This window comes from Astyanax mexicanus, chromosome 13 (assembly GCF_023375975.1).
Source record: "Astyanax mexicanus isolate ESR-SI-001 chromosome 13, AstMex3_surface, whole genome shotgun sequence".
NCBI lineage: Eukaryota > Metazoa > Chordata > Actinopteri > Characiformes > Acestrorhamphidae > Astyanax > Astyanax mexicanus.
The window spans coordinates 15,147,522-15,170,681 of NC_064420.1; the positions used below are offsets into that span (position 1 = coordinate 15,147,522).

At 44.8% G+C, this 23,160-nt stretch overlaps 2 protein-coding genes and 1 long non-coding RNA gene across 3 annotated transcripts in view; 2 read left to right on the forward strand and 1 right to left on the reverse strand.

The window, feature by feature from the left end:
• The window catches only part of LOC111188224 (E3 ubiquitin-protein ligase TRIM35-like), a 251,840-nt gene that overhangs the window by 213,530 nt on the left and 15,150 nt on the right, over window positions 1-23,160 (forward strand). The gene's annotated exons all lie outside the window — the stretch shown is intronic.
• LOC125780675 (nuclear factor 7, brain-like) overlaps window positions 1-23,160 on the forward strand; it is a 237,157-nt gene that overhangs the window by 198,816 nt on the left and 15,181 nt on the right. The window lies entirely within an intron of this gene.
• LOC111195051 (uncharacterized) lies at window positions 447-3,919 on the reverse strand. Its single transcript, XR_007423947.1, has 5 exons — window positions 3,690-3,919; window positions 2,436-2,488; window positions 1,958-2,107; window positions 1,644-1,736; window positions 447-1,067 (listed from the first exon to the last, which is right to left on the reverse strand). It is a non-coding gene; the product is annotated as an uncharacterized LOC111195051 (long non-coding RNA).

A 23,160-nucleotide genomic window follows, 5' to 3' on the forward strand; every position in this document is an offset into this window, starting at 1 on the left:
AATTTGGTTGAAATTTCATATTTTAATTCAAATTCAATTAAAAAAATATCTTTATCCAAAGCAAAAAATTACTTCCCAACAAATTAAAAAGATCCTTTATTCCAAAGAACACATATTGCTATTTTACTTTGTTACAACTTATTTTTTTATTTTGGAGAAAACTAATATTTAATATTAAATTCAAGTATGTTTTTTACTTTAGACTAAACCAATAAAAATACTCTAATTTTGTTACAGTCAATTTTATTAACTTGTCTCAAGTTAATTTTCTGATTCAGTACAAATTAAAAATATTAATCACACCCTAATCAATACTCTTTCTTTAGTCACAAGCATAAAACTTACAAAGAAAATAACACATACGCTTTTCCTTTTTTCAACTTAATTTCTTCCATTACCAAATTGACATTTCTTTCAAAGATGTAGTTACAACAAACAGACAGAAATAGAGAGTAAAAGACCATGTTTATTGTAGTGACTTATTGTAGTGAAATATGCACCAGTATTACAGTAAGCCTGAAAACAAATAAAATAATCAAAAACAAAAAATATACTGCCTTTCTAACAAAAGGCCAATATGGCTGTATTTATGTTAAACATTCACATAAAAGGTAGTGCGTTATGGCCTTTTTACTGTTTAACAAGGTGGTTTAACAAAAATGGTTTATACATTTCTTCTTCAGTATTCAAACATTTAGAAGTGCAAAAATACTGTACACCTTTTGAATATAGAGAGAGCAAGACAGGGCGAGTGAGAGAGAATATTTAAAGCTGCACACTAAGACTGCACACTTTGCGTGTCATTTTCTTTGGTTCCATGTCCATGAATATTTACAAAAGGTGTATTTCAGCTTACTTGGATAACTCACAGGATAGTTCACAGCAGTGATGAGGCCAAACAGCATTGTAAATGAATGTGCTACTGATGGCAACTCATGAACATCCACACCTTCAAGTACAATCCCAATTTCATGTGGCGATTGGAGAGGGTCTTCATCCTCCCTGATGACAAACACTGCTACTGTAGATTCCTTCAGCTCCGTCTCAGCTTCCTTCTTCTGAGAAACCTGATAAAAATATATATATATATATATATTTTGATTGACTGTCCGATTACGCTTTAGCCAACCAAGGCCAAGAGTCTGAGAAGGCACAGCTAGTTAAGCCTTTACACTTTTGTCTGACCCATGTTACACTATTTGTTTCTAAAATTAAAAAATCAAGATTAGACCAGAATGTTGCACAAGTAATGAAGTACATCTGCAGTGGTCTTTGTCTGAGTAAAAATAGACAATATTTGATAAACAACTGTGTTGACTTAACCACACTGGCCAATGTTCCAAGCCAATCTCTAAGACTACATGAAGAAATTACATAATGCTATCCTATGAATTTTGCATGTCAGTCTATATACAAACTTTAAACAAACACCAGCACAGATATCTTAGTTGTATTACACATAATAAACTATCCTGGTGAATAATGACCAGGGTACAGTGAATGCTAATCACATGAAATGTAACAGGAATGTAGGAAAGGTTTTATTTTTTGGACCTGAGGTAATTTATGTAAACAGTCAAATTAAAATATTCATTGTTTTATCTTACATAAAGCTTAACATGTTTACATGCATAACTACTTACCAAGTATTCCTTGATAAGACTGTCCACGTCTTCCCCCAGGTAATCGATGAGGCACTTTAGCAGACATTCTCTTTTCAGGCTCACCTCGAGGCTCTAGATAAAAACCCAAACATACAATGCAAAATAACTCAAAATAATGTAGCATCTCTTCCAAAGTGTGATCTAACATCACAACATTCAGAACTATCACAATTAACATTTTTTATTCTGTTAATCCTCATCCTTTGCTAAATTAAGTGTGACCAGGATTTGGGGTCACCTTGCCCAGCACTAGATGTAAAACAAACACTCATATGTACCGAAAAAGTACCAACCTGATCCAGAACTTTCAGGACGTTTGTCGGTGTGTCTTCTCTCTCCTCCCTTCTTTCTGAATAGCTCAATCAGCTTGCTGTGGTGCTTGTCCAAGCCAGGAACTGTGGTTGAAGTGGAACAGTTGTAATTCTCAGGAATTCATGATTGATCTTTAAAAATAAACACATGCAAATGTAATTACACACTGTGGTATGAAATCTGTTTGACAGATCTGACATGCATTTTAATTTGGTCTCGCTTAATATCTTAGGTTCTGTTCAACATGAGAATTTTCTCTACAGGTTACAACTGGCCTATTGCCACTGCTTAATAAAGGTATTAGTAAAGAATGTAGATGCAAAAAGAACCAGTGAATATCTAAGCAATGTATACATAGTAAATATCAGTGATAAGTTCAAACCTATTCTGCTGCTATATTTTTGGTTGATCACTATTTAACCATACATGCATTTTTCATTTGTTTATTTTGAGACTCACCAAATTTAGAAGAGATGGATGTAAATTTTCAGCAAAAGAGCTCAAGATCAAACCTGTAAAAAGATAAAAAGAGAGATTTAACACAGTAAATGACTGTTAAACAAACACATTTATCCAGCATTATATAGCAAATTAACACTAGTTAGTTAGGTATTAAGCTTAAACATGTTTATCCAGCTTTATAAACTTAATTAATGCTAAATAGTTAGGTATTAAGCTAAAAGAACACATTTATCCAGCGTTATATACTTAATTAACACTAAATATCTAGGTTTTAAGCTAAAATAACATTTATCCAGCGTTATTAACACTAACATTTAGGTTTTAAGCTAAAATATCACATTTATCCAGCGTTATATACTTAGCTAACACTAAATATCTAGGTTTTAAGCTAAAATAAAACATTAATCCAGCGTTATATACTTAACTAACACTAAATATCCAGGTTTTAAGCTATAATAACACATTTATCCAGCGTTATATAACGTTACTTAATTAAGACTAAATATCTAGGTTTTAAGCTAAAATAACACATTAATATACTTAGCTAACACTAAATATCTAGGTTTTAAGCTAAAATAAAACATTAATCCAGCGTTATATACTTAACTAACACTAAATATCTAGGTTTTAAGATAAAATAACACATTAATCCAGCGTTATATACTTAATTAACACTAAATATCTAGGTTTTAAGCTAAAATAACACATTTATCCAGCGTTATATAACGTTACTTAATTAAGACTAAATATCTAGGTTTTAAGCTAAAATAACACATTAATATACTTAGCTAACACTAAATATCTAGGTTTTAAGCTAAAATAAAACATTAATCCAGCGTTATATACTTAACTAACACTAAATATCTAGGTTTTAAGATAAAATAACACATTAATCCAGCGTTATATACTTAATTAACACTAAATATCTAGGTTAAGCTAAAACACGCTTATTCAGTGTTATATACTTAATTAACACTAAATATCTAGATTTTAAGCTAAACACCACATTTATCCAGCGTTATATACTTAATTAACACTAAATAGTTAGGTATTTAGCTTAAAAACACGTTTATCCAGCATTAGCTAACTAAGCTAACGTTACCTAGCTAGTTAAAGCTGGCTAGCAAACTCACAAGCAAAACACATAAAATAGGCTGAAAAGTAACAATTAGCGGTCAATCCTGACATTTTCTACCTTCCTACACACTCCTAAACAATCATCCTCCTTAAAAGAGACTTTAGAATTCCTACCTTAATTAAACCAGTTGTCCTGTGGGTCAGATGAACTTGGCAGTCGGCGCGAAGTAAAATGGCTGACAGAAAAACTCAAGGAGAAGGTACTTGTCCCGACGTCACGAGGTCACGTGACATTAAACTATCTGACTTAAAGTAAAAAAATTATTTAAGCAAAATTATTTCTGTTAAGTTTTTTTCTTGGTAGTTGTTTTTGCTTTTGGTCAAACTGAACAAAATACGTTTAAATGAGAAATCATATTTTTTTATTAAGTAAAAATAAAAAAAAACACTTTAAACAAATGACATGCTTGTTTCACTTTTTTCAGTGCAGTATTATACTATCAGTATTTGCAGTTAAATAATAAGATAACAAATATGTTGAGAATCCCACATTGAGTTAACTCAGACTTTTAAGGCAGCAGGAGAACTTATATTGCTGAGTTTAAACAACTTGAAATGTTTTACATTGTACTTTAAAATTATGAAGCACGTAATTAAGTTGGATAAACTGGATAATTTAAGTTGATTTGCCTTAAATTTAAGTTGAGATAATGAAAACTGTCAACTTGAAAGTAATCAAATAATTACGTTGAGCTAACTTGTTTACTTAATTTGTAAAAACTTAATTTATTTATGTGTTACCAATTGAAGTAATTTTTTTAAGTTGGTCCAACAATTCTCTTTTTTCAGTGTACACCAGACTGCTCTTTTACTTTTTTACTTTACTTTCACTTCAGATACGCTGTAGCTGCAACAGCAAACGCGCTTTTCAGCGCGCTTTTTTCGGACAAGGTTGGGCGATTCTCACTTGAGCGGGGCGTGGCAAACCCCCTCTTTCACACTCTCTCTGTTTGCGGACCTCGGGGGCGTTACTCACGGCTTTAAAAGACAGTCTGGTGGCGCTGATTTCCTAAATAAGACAAGGGCACACTAGCAGGGCTAGCAGGAACTTCAAACTACACCAGACTGCTCTTTTACTTTTTTTACTTTACTTTCACTTCAGATACGCTGTAGCAGCAACAGCAAACGCGCTTTTCAGCGCGCTTTTTAGGACAAGGTTGGGCGATTCTCACTTGAGCGGGGCGTGGCAAACCCACTCTGTCACACTCTCTCTGTTTGCGTACCTCGGGGGCGTTACTCACGGCTTTAAAAGACAGTCTGGTGGCGCTGATTTCCTAAATAAGACAAGGGCACACTAGCAGGGCTAGAAGGAACTTCAAACTACACCAGACTGCTCTTTTACTTTTTTTACTTTACTTTCACTTCAGATATGCTGTAGCAGCAACAGCAAACGCGCTTTTCAGCGCGCTTTTTTCGGACAAGGTTGGGCGATTCTCACTTGAGCGGGGCGTGGCAAACCCCCTCTTTCACACTCTCTCTGTTTGCGGACCTCGGGGGCGTTACTCACGGCTTTAAAAGACAGTCTGGTGGCGCTGATTTCCTAAATAAGACAAGGGCACACTAGCAGGGCTAGCAGGAACTTCAAACTACACCAGACTGCTCTTTTACTTTTTTTACTTTACTTTCACTTCAGATACGCTGTAGCAGCAACAGCAAACGCGCTTTTCAGCGCGCTTTTTTCGGACAAGGTTGGGCGATTCTCACTTGAGCGGGGCGTGGCAAACCCCCTCTTTCACACTCTTTCTGTTTGCGGACCTCGGGGGCGTTACTCACGGCTTTAAAAGACAGTCTGGTGGCGCTGATTTCCTAAATAAGACAAGGGCACACTAGCAGGGCTAGCAGGAACTTCAAACTACACCAGACTGCTCTTTTACTTTTTTTTACTTTACTTTCACTTCAGATACACTGTAGCAGCAACAGCAAACGCGCTTTTCAGCGCGCTTTTTTCGGACAAGGTTGGGCGATTCTCACTTGAGCGAGGCGTGGCAAACCCCCTCTTTCACACTCTCTCTGTTTGCGGACCTCGGGGGCGTTACTCACGGCTTTAAAAGACAGTCTGGTGGCGCTGATTTCCTAAATAAGACAAGGGCACACTAGTAGGGCTAGCAGGAACTTCAAACTACACCAGACTGCTCTTTTACTTTTTTTACTTTACTTTCACTTCAGATACGCTGTAGCAGCAACAGCAAACGCGCTTTTCAGCGCGCTTTTTAGGACAAGGTTGGGCGATTCTCACTTGAGCGGGGCGTGGCAAACCCACTCTGTCACACTCTCTCTGTTTGCGTACCTCGGGGGCGTTACTCACGGCTTTAAAAGACAGTCTGGTGGCGCTGATTTCCTAAATAAGAAAAGGGCACACTAGCAGGGCTAGAAGGAACTTCAAACTACACCAGACTGCTCTTTTACTTTTTTTACTTTACTTTCACTTCAGATATGCTGTAGCAGCAACAGCAAACGCGCTTTTCAGCGCGCTTTTTTCGGACAAGGTTGGGCGATTCTCACTTGAGCGGGGCGTGGCAAACCCCCTCTTTCACACTCTCTCTGTTTGCGGACCTCGGGGGCGTTACTCACGGCTTTATAAGACAGTGTGGTGGCGCTGATTTCCTAAATAAGACAAGGGCACACTAGCAGGGCTAGCAGGAACTTCAAACTACACCAGACTGCTCTTTTACTTTTTTTACTTTACTTTCACTTCAGATACGCTGTAGCAGCAACAGCAAACGCGCTTTTCAGCGCGCTTTTTTCGGACAAGGTTGGGCGATTCTCACTTGAGCGGGGCGTGGCAAACCCCCTCTTTCACACTCTTTCTGTTTGCGGACCTCGGGGGCGTTACTCACGGCTTTAAAAGACAGTCTGGTGGCGCTGATTTCCTAAATAAGACAAGGGCACACTAGCAGGGCTAGCAGGAACTTCAAACTACACCAGACTGCTCTTTTACTTTTTTTTACTTTACTTTCACTTCAGATACACTGTAGCAGCAACAGCAAACGCGCTTTTCAGCGCGCTTTTTTCGGACAAGGTTGGGCGATTCTCACTTGAGCGAGGCGTGGCAAACCCCCTCTTTCACACTCTCTCTGTTTGCGGACCTCGGGGGCGTTACTCACGGCTTTAAAAGACAGTCTGGTGGCGCTGATTTCCTAAATAAGACAAGGGCACACTAGCAGGGCTAGCAGGAACTTCAAACTACACCAGACTGCTCTTTTACTTTTTTTTACTTTACTTTCACTTCAGATACACTGTAGCAGCAACAGCAAACGCGCTTTTCAGCGCGCTTTTTTCGGACAAGGTTGGGCGATTCTCACTTGAGCGGGGCGTGGCAAACCCCCTCTTTCACACTCTCTCTGTTTGCGGACCTCGGGGGCGTTACTCACGGCTTTAAAAGACAGTCTGGTGGCGCTGATTTCCTAAATAAGACAAGGGCACACTAGTAGGGCTAGCAGGAACTTCAAACTACACCAGACTGCTCTTTTACTTTTTTTACTTTACTTTCACTTCAGATACGCTGTAGCAGCAACAGCAAACGCGCTTTTCAGCGCGCTTTTTAGGACAAGGTTGGGCGATTCTCACTTGAGCGGGGCGTGGCAAACCCACTCTGTCACACTCTCTCTGTTTGCGTACCTCGGGGGCGTTACTCACGGCTTTAAAAGACAGTCTGGTGGCGCTGATTTCCTAAATAAGACAAGGGCACACTAGCAGGGCTAGAAGGAACTTCAAACTACACCAGACTGCTCTTTTACTTTTTTTACTTTACTTTCACTTCAGATATGCTGTAGCAGCAACAGCAAACGCGCTTTTCAGCGCGCTTTTTTCGGACAAGGTTGGGCGATTCTCACTTGAGCGGGGCGTGGCAAACCCCCTCTTTCACACTCTCTCTGTTTGCGGACCTCGGGGCGTTACTCACGGCTTTAAAAGACAGTCTGGTGGCGCTGATTTCCTAAATAAGACAAGGGCACACTAGCAGGGCTAGCAGGAACTTCAAACTACACCAGACTGCTCTTTTACTTTTTTTACTTTACTTTCACTTCAGATACGCTGTAGCAGCAACAGCAAACGCGCTTTTTTCGGACAAGGTTGGGCGATTCTCACTTGAGCGGGGCGTGGCAAACCCCCTCTTTCACACTCTCTCTGTTTGCGACCTCGGGGGCGTTACTCACGGCTTTAAAAGACAGTCTGGTGGCGCTGATTTCCTAAATAAGACAAGGGCACACTAGCAGGGCTAGCAGGAACTTCAAACTACACCAGACTGCTCTTTTACTTTTTTTACTTTACTTTCACTTCAGATACGCTGTAGCAGCAACAGCAAACGCGCTTTTCAGCGCGCTTTTTTCGGACAAGGTTGGGCGATTCTCACTTGAGCGGGGCGTGGCAAACCCCCTCTTTCACACTCTCTCTGTTTGCGGACCTCGGGGGCGTAACTCACGGCTTTAAAAGACAGTCTGGTGGCGCTGATTTCCTAAATAAGACAAGGGCACACTAGCAGGGCTAGAAGGAACTTCAAACTACACCAGACTGCTCTTTTACTTTTTTTACTTTACTTTCACTTCAGATATGCTGTAGCAGCAACAGCAAACGCGCTTTTCAGCTCGCTTTTTTCGGACAAGGTTGGGCGATTCTCACTTGAGCGGGGCGTGGCAAACCCCCTCTTTCACACTCTCTCTGTTTGCGGACCTCGGGGGCGTTACTCACGGCTTTAAAAGACAGTCTGGTGGCGCTGATTTCCTAAATAAGACAAGGGCACACTAGCAGGGCTAGCAGGAACTTCAAACTACACCAGACTGCTCTTTTACTTTTTTTTACTTTACTTTCACTTCAGATACGCTGTAGCAGCAACAGCAAACGCGCTTTTCAGCGCGCTTTTTTCGGACAAGGTTGGGCGATTCTCACTTGAGCGGGGCGTGGCAAACCCCCTCTTTCACACTCTTTCTGTTTGCGGACCTCGGGGGCGTTACTCACGGCTTTAAAAGACAGTCTGGTGGCGCTGATTTCCTAAATAAGACAAGGGCACACTAGCAGGGCTAGCAGGAACTTCAAACTACACCAGACTGCTCTTTTACTTTTTTTACTTTACTTTCACTTCAGATACGCTGTAGCAGCAACAGCAAACGCGCTTTTCAGCGCGCTTTTTAGGACAAGGTTGGGCGATTCTCACTTGAGCGGGGCGTGGCAAACCCACTCTGTCACACTCTCTCTGTTTGCGTACCTCGGGGGCGTTACTCACGGCTTTAAAAGACAGTCTGGTGGCGCTGATTCCCTAAATAAGACAAGGGCACACTAGCAGGGCTAGCAGGAACTTCAAACTACACCAGACTGCTCTTTTACTTTTTTTTACTTTACTTTCACTTCAGATACACTGTAGCAGCAACAGCAAACGCGCTTTTTTCGGACAAGGTTGGGCGATTCTCACTTGAGCGAGGCGTGGCAAACCCCCTCTTTCACACTCTCTCTGTTTGCGGACCTCGGGGGCGTTACACACGGCTTTAAAAGACAGTCTGGTGGCGCTGATTTCCTAAATAAGACAAGGGCACACTAGTAGGGCTAGCAGGAACTTCAAACTACACCAGACTGCTCTTTTACTTTTTTTACTTTACTTTCACTTCAGATACGCTGTAGCAGCAACAGCAAACGCGCTTTTCAGCGCGCTTTTTTCGGACAAGGTTGGGCGATTCTCACTTGAGCGGGGCGTGGCAAACCCCCTCTTTCACACTCTCTCTGTTTGCGGACCTCGGGGGCGTTACTCACGGCTTTAAAAGACAGTCTGGTGGCGCTGATTTCCTAAATAAGACAAGGGCACACTAGCAGGGCTAGCAGGAACTTCAAACTACACCAGACTGCTCTTTTACTTTTTTTACTTTACTTTCACTTCAGATACGCTGTAGCAGCAACAGCAAACGCGCTTTTTTCGGACAAGGTTGGGCGATTCTCACTTGAGCGGGGCGTGGCAAACCCCCTCTTTCACACTCTTTCTGTTTGCGGACCTCGGGGGCGTTACTCACGGCTTTAAAAGACAGTCTGGTGGCGCTGATTTCCTAAATAAGACAAGGGCACACTAGCAGGGCTAGCAGGAACTTCAAACTACACCAGACTGCTCTTTTACTTTTTTTTTACTTTACTTTCACTTCAGATACACTGTAGCAGCAACAGCAAACGCGCTTTTCAGCGCGCTTTTTTCGGACAAGGTTGGGCGATTCTCACTTGAGCGAGGCGTGGCAAACCCCCTCTTTCACACTCTCTCTGTTTGCGGACCTCGGGGGCGTTACTCACGGCTTTAAAAGACAGTCTGGTGGCGCTGATTTCCTAAATAAGACAAGGGCACACTAGTAGGGCTAGCAGGAACTTCAAACTACACCAGACTGCTCTTTTACTTTTTTTACTTTACTTTCACTTCAGATACGCTGTAGCAGCAACAGCAAACGCGCTTTTCAGCGCGCTTTTTAGGACAAGGTTGGGCGATTCTCACTTGAGCGGGGCGTGGCAAACCCACTCTGTCACACTCTCTCTGTTTGCGTACCTCGGGGGCGTTACTCACGGCTTTAAAAGACAGTCTGGTGGCGCTGATTCCCTAAATAAGACAAGGGCACACTAGCAGGGCTAGCAGGAACTTCAAACTACACCAGACTGCTCTTTTACTTTTTTTTTACTTTACTTTCACTTCAGATACACTGTAGCAGCAACAGCAAACGCGCTTTTCAGCGCGCTTTTTTCGGACAAGGTTGGGCGATTCTCACTTGAGCGGGGCGTGGCAAACCCCCTCTTTCACACTCTCTCTGTTTGCGGACCTCGGGGGCGTTACTCACGGCTTTAAAAGACAGTCTGGTGGCGCTGATTTCCTAAATAAGACAAGGGCACACTAGCAGGGCTAGCAGGAACTTCAAACTACACCAGACTGCTCTTTTACTTTTTTTACTTTACTTTCACTTCAGATACGCTGTAGCAGCAACAGCAAACGCGCTTTTTTCGGACAAGGTTGGGCGATTCTCACTTGAGCGGGGCGTGGCAAACCCCCTCTTTCACACTCTCTCTGTTTGCGACCTCGGGGGCGTTACTCACGGCTTTAAAAGACAGTCTGGTGGCGCTGATTTCCTAAATAAGACAAGGGCACACTAGCAGGGCTAGCAGGAACTTCAAACTACACCAGACTGCTCTTTGACTTTTTTTACTTTACTTTCACTTCAGATACGCTGTAGCAGCAACAGCAAACGCGCTTTTCAGCGCGCTTTTTTCGGACAAGGTTGGGCGATTCTCACTTGAGCGGGTCGTGGCAAACCCCCTCTTTCACACTCTCTCTGTTTGCGGACCTCGGGGGCGTTACTCACGGCTTTAAAAGACAGTCTGGTGGCGCTGATTTCCTAAATAAGACAAGGGCACACTAGCAGGGCTAGCAGGAACTTCAAACTACACCAGACTGCTCTTTTACTTTTTTTTACTTTACTTTCACTTCAGATACGCTGTAGCAGCAACAGCAAACACGCTTTTCAGCTCGCTTTTTTCGGACAAGGTTGGGCGATTCTCACTTGAGCGGGGCGTGGCAAACCCCCTCTTTCACACTCTCTCTGTTTGCGGACCTCGGGGGCGTAACTCACAGCTTTAAAATACAGTCTGGTGGCGCTGATTTCCTAAATAAGACAAGGGCACACTAGCAGGGCTAGCAGGAACTTCAAACTACACCAGACTGCTATTTTACTTTTTTTACTTTACTTTCACTTCAGATACGCTGTAGCAGCAACAGCAAACGCGCTTTTCAGCGCGCTTTTTTCGGACAAGGTTGGGCGATTCTCACTTGAGCGGGGCGTGGCAAACCCCCTCTTTCACACTCTCTCTGTTTGCGGACCTCGGGGGCGTAACTCACAGCTTTAAAATACAGTCTGGTGGCGCTGATTTCCTAAATAAGACAAGGGCACACTAGCAGGGCTAGCAGGAACTTCAAACTACACCAGACTGCTATTTTACTTTTTTTACTTTACTTTCACTTCAGATACGCTGTAGCAGCAACAGCAAACGCGCTTTTCAGCGCGCTTTTTTCGGACAAGGTTGGGCGATTCTCACTTGAGCGGGGCGTGGCAAACCCTCTCTTTCACACTCTCTCTGTTTGCGGACCTCGGGGGCGTTACTCACGGCTTTAAAAGACAGTCTGGTGGCGCTGATTTCCTAAATAAGACAAGGGCACACTAGCAGGGCTAGCAGGAACTTCAAACTACACCAGACTGCTCTTTTATTTTTTTTTACTTTACTTTCACTTCAGATACGCTGTAGCAGCAACAGCAAACGCGCTTTTCAGCGCGCTTTTTTCGGACAAGGTTGGGCGATTCTCACTTGAGCGGGGCGTGGCAAACCACCTCTTTCACACTCTCTCTGTTTGCGGACCTCGGGGGCGTTACTCACGGCTTTAAAAGACAGTCTGGTGGCGCTGATTTCCTAAATAAGACAAGGGCACACTAGCAGGGCTAGCAGGAACTTCAAACTACACCAGACTGCTCTTTTACTTTTTTTTACTTTACTTTCACTTCAGATACGCTGTAGCAGCAACAGCAAACGCGCTTTTCAGCGCGCTTTTTTCGGACAAGGTTGGGCGATTCTCACTTGAGCGGGGCGTGGCAAACCCCCTCTTTCACACTCTCTCTGTTTGCGGACCTCGGGGGCGTAACTCACAGCTTTAAAATACAGTCTGGTGGCGCTGATTTCCTAAATAAGACAAGGGCACACTAGCAGGGCTAGCAGGAACTTCAAACTACACCAGACTGCTATTTTACTTTTTTTACTTTACTTTCACTTCAGATACGCTGTAGCAGCAACAGCAAACGCGCTTTTCAGCGCGCTTTTTTCGGACAAGGTTGGGCGATTCTCACTTGAGCGGGGCGTGGCAAACCCCCTCTTTCACACTCTCTCTGTTTGCGGACCTCGGGGGCGTAACTCACAGCTTTAAAATACAGTCTGGTGGCGCTGATTTCCTAAATAAGACAAGGGCACACTAGCAGGGCTAGCAGGAACTTCAAACTACACCAGACTGCTATTTTACTTTTTTTACTTTACTTTCACTTCAGATACGCTGTAGCAGCAACAGCAAACGCGCTTTTCAGCGCGCTTTTTTCGGACAAGGTTGGGCGATTCTCACTTGAGCGGGGCGTGGCAAACCCTCTCTTTCACACTCTCTCTGTTTGCGGACCTCGGGGGCGTTACTCACGGCTTTAAAAGACAGTCTGGTGGCGCTGATTTCCGAAATAAGACAAGGGCACACTAGCAGGGCTAGCAGGAACTTCAAACTACACCAGACTGCTCTTTTATTTTTTTTTACTTTACTTTCACTTCAGATACGCTGTAGCAGCAACAGCAAACGCGCTTTTCAGCGCGCTTTTTTCGGACAAGGTTGGGCGATTCTCACTTGAGCGGGGCGTGGCAAACCACCTCTTTCACACTCTCTCTGTTTGCGGACCTCGGGGGCGTTACTCACGGCTTTAAAAGACAGTCTGGTGGCGCTGATTTCCTAAATAAGACAAGGGCACACTAGCAGGGCTAGCAGGAACTTCAAACTACACCAGACTGCTCTTTTACTTTTTTTTACTTTACTTTCACTTCAGATACGCTGTAGCAGCAACAGCAAACGCGCTTTTCAGCGCGCTTTTTTCGGACAAGGTTGGGCGATTCTCACTTGAGCGGGGCGTGGCAAACCCCCTCTTTCACACTCTCTCTGTTTGCGGACCTCGGGGGCGTTACTCACGGCTTTACAAGACAGTCTGGTGGCGCTGATTTCCTAAATAAGACAAGGGCACACTAGCAGGGCTAGCAGGAACTTCAAACTACACCAGACTGCTCTTTTATTTTTTTTTACTTTACTTTCACTTCAGATACGCTGTAGCAGCAACAGCAAACGCGCTTTTCAGCGCGCTTTTTTCGGACAAGGTTGGGCGATTCTCACTTGAGCGGGGCGTGGCAAACCCCCTCTTTCACACTCTCTCTGTTTGCGGACCTCGGGGGCGTTACTCACGGCTTTAAAAGACAGTCTGGTGGCGCTGATTTCCGAAATAAGACAAGGGCACACTAGCAGGGCTAGCAGGAACTTCAAACTACACCAGACTGCTCTTTTACTTTTTTTACTTTACTTTCACTTCAGATACGCTGTAGCAGCAACAGCAAACGCGCTTTTCAGCGCGCTTTTTTCGGACAAGGTTGGGCGATTCTCACTTGAGCGGGGCGTGGCAAACCCCCTCTTTCACACTCTCTCTGTTTGCGGACCTCGGGGGCGTTATTCACGGCTTTAAAAGACAGTCTGGTGGCGCTGATTTCCGAAATAAGACAAGGGCACACTAGCAGGGCTAGCAGGAACTTCAAACTACACCAGACTGCTCTTTTACTTTTTTTACTTTACTTTCACTTCAGATACGCTGTAGCAGCAACAGCAAACGCGCTTTTCAGCGCGCTTTTTTCGGACAAGGTTGGGCGATTCTCACTTGAGCGGGGCGTGGCAAACCCCCTCTTTCACACTCTCTCTGTTTGCCACCTCGGGGGCGTTACTCACGGCTTTAAAAGACAGTCTGGTGGCGCTGATTTCCTAAATAAGACAAGGGCACACTAGCAGGGCTAGCAGGAACTTCAAACTACACCAGACTGCTCTTTTACTTTTTTTACTTTACTTTCACTTCAGATACGCTGTAGCAGCAACAGCAAACACGCTTTTCAGCGCGCTTTTTTCGGACAAGGTTGGGCGATTCTCACTTGAGCGGGGCGTGGCAAACCCCCTCTTTCACAACTCTCTCTGTTTGCGGACCTCGGGGGCGTAACTCACGGCTTTAAAAGACAGTCTGGTGGCGCTGATTTCCTAAATAAGACAAGGGCACACTAGCCGGGCTAGCAGGAACTTCAAACTACACCAGACTGCTCTTTTACTTTTTTTACTTTACTTTCACTTCAGATACGCTGTAGCAGCAACAGCAAACGCGCTTTTCAGCGCGCTTTTTTCGGACAAGGTTGGGCGATTCTCACTTGAGCGGGTCGTGGCAAACCCCCTCTTTCACACTCTCTCTGTTTGCGGACCTCGGGGGCGTTACTCACGGCTTTAAAAGACAGTCTGGTGGCGCTGATTTCCTAAATAAGACAAGGGCACACTAGCAGGGCTAGCAGGAACTTCAAACTACACCAGACTGCTCTTTTACTTTTTTTACTTTACTTTCATTTCAGATACGCTGTAGCAGCAACAGCAAACGCGCTTTTCAGCGCGCTTTTTTCGGACAAGGTTGGGCAATTCTCACTTGAGCGGGGCGTGGCAAACCCCCTCTTTCACACTCTCTCTGTTTGCGGACCTCGGGGGCGTTACTCACGGCTTTAAAAGACAGTCTGGTGGCGCTGATTTCCGAAATAAGACAAGGGCACACTAGCAGGGCTAGCAGGAACTTCAAACTACACCAGACTGCTCTTTTACTTTTTTTACTTTACTTTCACTTCAGATACGCTGTAGCAGCAACAGCAAACGTGCTTTTCAGCGCGCTTTTTTCGGACAAGGTTGGGCGATTCTCACTTGAGCGGGGCATGGCAAACCCCCTCTTTCACACTCTCTCTGTTTGCGGACCTCGGGGGCGTAACTCACGGCTTTAAAAGACAGTCTGGTGGCGCTGATTTCCTAAATAAGACAAGGGCACACTAGCAGGGCTAGCAGGAACTACAAACTACACCAGACTGCTATTTTACTTTTTTTACTTTACTTTCACTTCAGATACGCTGTAGCAGCAACAGCAAACGCGCTTTTCAGCGCGCTTTTTTCGGACAAGGTTGGGCGATTCTCACTTGAGCGGGGCGTGGCAAACCCCCTCTTTCACACTCTCTCTGTTTGCGGACCTCGGGGGCGTTACTCACGGCTTTAAAAGACAGTCTGGTGGCGCTGATTTCCTAAATAAGACAAGGGCACACTAGCAGGGCTAGCAGGAACTTCAAACTACACCAGACTGCTCTTTTACTTTTTTTACTTTACTTTCACTTCAGATACGCTGTAGCAGCAACAGCAAACGCGCTTTTCAGCGCGCTTTTTTCGGACAAGGTTGGGCGATTCTCACTTGAGCGGGGCGTGGCAAACCCCCTCTTTCACACTCTCTCTGTTTGCGGACCTCGGGGGAGTTACTCACGGCTTTAAAAGACAGTCTGGTGGCGCTGATTTCCGAAATAAGACAAGGGCACACTAGCAGGGCTAGCAGGAACTTCAAACTACACCAGACTGCTCTTTTACTTTTTTTACTTTACTTCCACTTCAGATACGCTGTAGCAGCAACAGCAAATGCGCTTTTCAGCGCGCTTTTTTCGGACAAGGTTGGGCGATTCTCACTTGAGCGGGGCGTGGCAAACCCCCTCTTTCACACTCTCTCTGTTTGCGGACCTCGGGGGCGTTATTCACGGCTTTAAAAGACAGTCTGGTGGCGCTGATTTCCGAAATAAGACAAGGGCACACTAGCAGGGCTAGCAGGAACTTCAAACTACACCAGACTGCTCTTTTACTTTTTTTACTTTACTTTCACTTCAGATACGCTGTAGCAGCAACAGCAAACACGCTTTTCAGCGCGCTTTTTTCGGACAAGGTTGGGCGATTCTCACTTGAGCGGGGCGTGGCAAACCCCATCTTTCACACTCTCTCTGTTTGCGGACCTCGGGGGCGTAACTCACGGCTTTAAAAGACAGTCTGGTGGCGCTGATTTCCTAAATAAGACAAGGGCACACTAGCAGGGCTAGCAGGAACTTCAAACTACACCAGACTGCTCTTTTACTTTTTTTACTTTACTTTCACTTCAGATACGCTGTAGCAGCAACAGCAAACGCGCTTTTCAGCGCGCTTTTTTCGGACAAGGTTGGGCGATTCTCACTTGAGCGGGGCGTGGCAAACCCCCTCTTTCACACTCTCTCTGTTTGCGGACCTCGGGGGCGTTACTCACGGCTTTAAAAGACAGTCTGGTGGCGCTGATTTCCTAAATGAGACAAGGGCACACCAGCAGGGCTAGCAGGAACTTCAAACTACACCAGACTGCTCTTTTACTTTTTTTACTTTACTTTCACTTCAGATACGCTGTAGCAGCAACAGCAAACGCGCTTTTCAGCGCGCTTTTTTCGGACAAGGTTGGGCGATTCTCACTTGAGCGGGTCGTGGCAAACCCCCTCTTTCACACTCTCTCTGTTTGCGGACCTCGGGGGCGTTACTCACGGCTTTAAAAGACAGTCTGGTGGCGCTGATTTCCTAAATAAGACAAGGGCACACTAGCAGGGCTAGCAGGAACTTCAAACTACACCAGACTGCTCTTTTACTTTTTTTACTTTACTTTCACTTCAGATACGCTGTAGCAGCAACAGCAAACGCGCTTTTCAGCGCGCTTTTTTCGGACAAGGTTGGGCGATTCTCACTTGAGCGGGGCGTGGCAAACCCCCTCTTTCACACTCTCTCTGTTTGCAGACCTCGGGGGCGTTACTCACGGCTTTAAAAGACAGTCTGGTGGCGCTGATTTCCTAAATAAGACAAGGGCACACTAGCAGGGCTAGCAGGAACTTCAAACTACACCAGACTGCTCTTTTACTTTTTTTTACTTTACTTTCACTTCAGATACGCTGTAGCAGCAACAGCAAACGCGCTTTTCAGCGCGCTTTTTTCGGACAAGGTTGGGCGATTCTCACTTGAGCGGGGCGTGGCAAACCCCCTCTTTCACACTCTCTCTGTTTGCGGACCTCGGGGGCGTTACTCACGGCTTTAAAAGACAGTCTGGTGGCGCTGATTTCTTAAATAAGACAAGGGCACACTAGCAGGGCTAGCAGGAACTTCAAACTACACCAGACTGCTCTTTTACTTTTTTTACTTTACTTTCACTTCAGATACGCTGTAGCAGCAACAGCAAACGCGCTTTTCAGCGCGCTTTTTTCGGACAAGGTTGGGCGATTCTCACTTGAGCGGGGCGTGGCAAACCCCCTCTTTCACACTCTCTCTGTTTGCGGACCTCGGGGGCGTTACTCACGGCTTTAAAACACAGTCTGGTGGCGCTGATTTCCTATATCGCCCGCAGCTGTGCGCAATCTAGAATCCTATTACATCACTCACACTCGCCGAGGCGTTAGCCGAAGGCGTCAGCTGTTGTGTGAAGACCAACACGGGTAAAGACCAACACGGGTAAAGACCAACACGAGTAAAGACCTGCGAGTCTACCTTCGCGAGTCCACCGAGCAAGGACACTGACAAGGCAGCCCGTCCTACTGCCTCCTAAAATGTGCTCCCAACACATCTCAGTTATTTCCGGCACGCACAGAAGGCGTAAAAACACAAACAGGCGCCAGGATCATACTAACCTGCGTCCACTAAAACAAACCACGCCCACTACTACCTCATTCTCTGTTGGGCTATGGAACTGCCAGTCGGCTGTTAATAAAGCAGACTTTATCGCCTCTTATGCGAATCATCAGTCATGATGAAACTTGGATCAAACCTGAAAATACTGCTACTCCGGCGGCTCTTTCCAATTATTATTCCTTCTCCCACACTTCTCGTCTCTCTGGACGAGGAGGTGGAACGGGCCTATTAATCGCTAATGGCTTAAAACATACTCAACTATTACCGGCAAACACATTCAATACATTTGAGTATCATGCCACACTGGTTACTACTCCAGCAAAACTTGCCATTATTGTTCTCTACCGTCCTCCTGGACAAATGGGCGAATTCACGCATGAACTTGACATGCTACTGTCTTCTATCCCTGAGCAAGATTGTCCCATGCTCATTCTAGCGGATATGAACATCCACCATGACAGTACCAGCTTCACAGACTTCCTATCCCTCATGCAGTCTTTCGAACTGGAGCAGGTCCCCAGCCCTCCAACACATAAAGCTGGCAAACATCTAGACCTGATCTTCACTCGTAACTGTGACACCGACTCTCTAACTGTCACTCCTTTGCACGTCTCGGATCACTACTTTATGAAACTCAATGTTCATATTTCAAATAAACCCACAGCTACTCCTACTATGGTCTCGTTCCGCCGAAATCTTCGAGATCTCTCAGCAGACCAGTACTCCTCGCTGGTGACTGACAATATGCCTCCACCAGGCTCATTTTCATCACTCAATGTAAATGATGCCACTGACACTCTCTGCTCCACACTAAGCTCCTGTTTGGACAACCTCTGTCCTCTTACATCTCGAGCCATTAGCTCAAACAAACCGCAGCCATGGCTTAAAAATGACACACTCAGGGAACTACGCTCCAAACTCCGAGCTGCCGAAAGAAAATGGCAAAAAACCCAAAAACAAGCAGACCTAAAAATTTACCAACTGCTCCTGGCTTCTTTTTCAGCCAACCTCACTACTGCTAAAGCTGAATTTTATCACAATAAATTCTGCTCTCTCACAGATTCCCGGAAACTATTTGCTACATTTAAATCACTACTCAACCCTCCGCCTCCTCCTCCCGCTACATGCCTTACGGCTGAAACACTTGCCTCATTCTTTACTGGCAAAGTGGCGGCCATCAGCAACCAGTTTACTGATGCACAATGTAGCAGTCCTACTACATCCTCTACTGCCCGGTGTCCCTCCACTGAAGGCGTCGCTTTCTCCTCGTTCACTCCTCTCACTGAGAACGAGACACTGGCTCTCCTAACACGTAGCCGTCCTACTACGTGTCCGCTCGACCCAATTCCTTCAAACGATCACACGATCAATGCCTCTTTAACTTCTGGTGTATTCCCGACTGCTTTCAAACAAGCGCATGTGACACCACTGCTCAAAAAGCCTTCTCTCAACCCCGCCCAGGTTGACAACTACAGACCGGTCTCACTGCTACCCTTTCTCTCTAAAACACTAGAAAGAGCAGTTTTACATCAGGTCTCTGGCTTCCTCTCCCAGAATGACCTTCTGGACCAGAACCAATCTGGGTTCAAAAAAGGACACTCTACCGAGACGGCTCTGTTGTCTGTGACTGAAGCGTTGAAAACTGCCAGAGCTGCAGGTCAGTCCTCAGTGCTCATTCTGCTGGACCTCTCGGCCGCATTTGACACAGTCAACCATGACTTCCTCCTAACTATACTCTCAAACATGGGGATCGCAGACAATGTGCTGTCATGGTTCAGATCATACCTCACTGGGCGCTCGTTCAAGGTGTCGTGGCAAGGACAGCTGTCCTCAGCCCGCTCCTTATCCACTGGGGTTCCCCAAGGTTCGGTACTGGGACCCCTTCTCTTCTCCATATACACCACCTCTCTTGGTCAGGTTGTCCGCTCACACAGATTTTCCTACCATTGCTTTGCTGATGACACCCAGCTATACCTGTCGTTCTCACCTGAAGATCACTCAATCTCTGCACGGATGTCTCTCTGACATATCCTCATGGATGAGGGAGCATCACCTTCAATTAAATCTCTGAAAGACTGAACTTCTGGTTATACCAGCAAAACCATCTTTTCAACACAAATTCTCTATAAGTATCGACTCTCTCTCTCTCTCACCGACAAAGGTTGCTAGGAACCTGGGTGTTATGGTTGATGACCAACTCTCCTTCACGCACCATGTGGCCTCAGTTGCTCGGTCCTGCCGCTTTGCGCTCTATAACATCCGAAAAATTAGACCGTTCCTGACGCAACAGGCCACCCAACTCCTGGTGCAAGCGGTCGTCATCTCACGCCTCGACTACTGCAATGCCCTGCTAACTGGCCTCCCGGCACGTGTAGTAAAACCACTCCAGATGATCCAGAACGCAGCAGCACGTCTGGTCTTCAACCAGCCAAAACGGGCACATGTCACCCCGCTGCTCATTGAGCTGCACTGGCTACCAGTTGATGCTCGCATCAAATTCAAAGCTGCGCTCCTCCAGTGAACGTCGCCTCGCTTTGCCAAACATTCACACAAAGCAATCCAGACTGTTCTCATACAGAGTTCCCCAATGGTGGAACAAACTACCCTCCACTACTAGATCAGGAGAATCTCTCGCTATCTTTAAGAAACTCCTGAAGACAGAGCTCTTCAAAGAGCACTTACTCTCTTAACACCTCTAACACACTAACTACTTCTAACCTCATTTATTTCTTCCTCTCCTTCACTCCTCTATCCTATTATTCCCCTTTGTCCTCCTTTTATCCCTATCCAAAGATGTTTTACCTTTAAACTTATTTTACATTGTACTTGACTATTGTAAATCGCTTTGGACAAAAGCGTCTGCCAAATGTAATGTAATGTAATGTAAAAAGAAATATTGTAGAGCCATACTTCTATAGGATTCAACAGTTTCTTTCAAGGCATAAATACGTAAATCTGTGCTGTGCATAGGCTTACAACCAAATTGATTTTCTGTGGTATAAATAAACTCACTCAGTCTATCTAGCAGCATCCTCTCTAATACCTTAGACAGAATGCTGGCTAAGGCAATAAGTCTGTAGTTATCCATACTCCCTATTTTACCTGCCTTATCCTTAATGACTTGCACTAACATAACAGTGAGCATAGTGTCAGGTAGCACCCCATGTGTCATCAGACCAGTGAAGCAAATAGACAACAATGCTGCAATTCTAGGGCTGTCTAACTTAAGATGTTCTGCAGTGATGTTATCATCGCCACTAGATTTGTTATCGGCTAGTTGGTCTATAGCATGAAAAACCTCATTGGGTGTAAAGTGAATCACTTCCTCATTTAGTTTGCCTTCACAATAGGGTTCACTTTTGATGCAATTAAACCGAGCTGCATAGTGCTGCCTCCACCGCTCAGCTATATTATCAGCTTCAGATACCCCATCAATGTGGCATGGTAGTACTGCTTTGGCCCTATTTGTAGATTTTACCTCTTTCCAGAACTCAGTGACATTATTATCAAGCAGGTTAGTTGCCATAGAATGAGCTCTTAAGGCTTGCTCATGCTTCCCAACAAAGCGCACCGCATACTTATATCTAGCATTGGCAAGTTTCTTATGCTCCAAGTGTGGTCCATGCTTAGGCCGACCAGCTATAACCCAGGCCCTATGAGCCCTCTTAGTGGCTTCTTGATGGTCAGCTACATACTTATTCCAACCAGGCTTGATGTTGTTAGCCCTTTTGGGGTGAGTGTGTAGAGTTCTACTGGCCTCATGCATGGCACTCACTATGCTGTTGTACATTTTACAAAGATCATTACAGAATAGCATTTATTGGCAACTGTACCTCCCTCAGGAGAACATCTGACCTCCCACAATAATACAAAACATCATCTTATAGTTAGTTAGTTTAGCCCAATTTACTTTGGGCCCATTGGCGCCATCTTCTGATGAACTACTGCAGTGAGGTAATTGGTCAACATTTATCACCATCGAGACAGGTAAGTGATCAGTGGTGGTAAACTCATACAAAATTTCCACTTTTTCCAGACTTTCATGAGCATCGGCTGTACAGATTACATGATCCAGCCATGATGTTGTGTGCCATGCTTCACTGATATAGGTATAACTATCTACAGGGAGTAATTTCTTACTGGAAAGGACCAGTTTACTGTCATGACAGAACTGCAACAAGTGCTGACCAAATAGAGATTTCTCATCAGAGGTGTCTCCATTCACATCACCCATCACAAAAACATTTGCACATGTACATTCCTTAATATAAGAGTTTAAAAAAGCTAATCTATTCACATATTCATCTTCATTCTTATAGCTATCGTATGGAGTACAAACATTTAAAATGATAAAAACATTCATATCATGCACAATTTTGATTGCAATACACCAATCCACCTCTAATCTAATAACACTAATCATTGGGTCATATTTCTTGTGCCACAGAATGGCCACACCTCAAATCTGTAGTGGACTCTCCTGCTCCATGGAAGTCACTGTGCACAGAGTTAAGTTTATCCAGGTCCTGTATGGCTAAAAATGTCTCTTGCTCACAAAGTATGTCTGTGGTCTCCAGTAGCTGGTCAACAACAGCCGATGTGCTCTTTCCCCAGCAGACTGTCCTAGGCGTAAGCCTCGGGAGTTGTAAGACACCACTTTAATCCCCATCCCTGTGGCTAACACTGGTCTTCATACACCTCAGCCCCCATTGAAGGCACATTCATCACCACCATTGACCCCACAGTGGGCTTGAGTTTGATTAATCAGAGAGGCAGCACAGAGACCAAAGGTAACCCTGAAGGAGCTGCAGAGTTCCCAAGCAGAGACTGGAGTATCTGTTCATATGACCACAATAAGCCGTACACTCCATAGAGTTGGGCTTTATGGAAGAGTGGCCAGAAAAAAAACTTTACTTACAGGCAAAAATAGGAAGGCTCGTTTCGAGTTTGCAAAAAGGCATGTGGGAGACTCCCAAACTGTATGGAGGAAGGTACTGTGGTCAGATGAGACCAAAATTGAACTTTTTGGCCACCAAGGAAAACGCTATGTCTGGCGCAAACCAAACACATCTCATCACCCCAAGAACACCATCCCCACAGTGAAACATGGTGGTGGAAGCATCATGCTGTGGGGATGTTTTTCAGCAGCAGGGACTGGAAAACTGGTCCGAGTCGAGGGGAAGATGGATGGTGCTAAATACAGGGATATTCTTGAGCAAAACCTGTTTACGTCTGTCAGTGATTTGAGACTAGGGTGGAGATTTACCTTCCAACAGGACAATGACC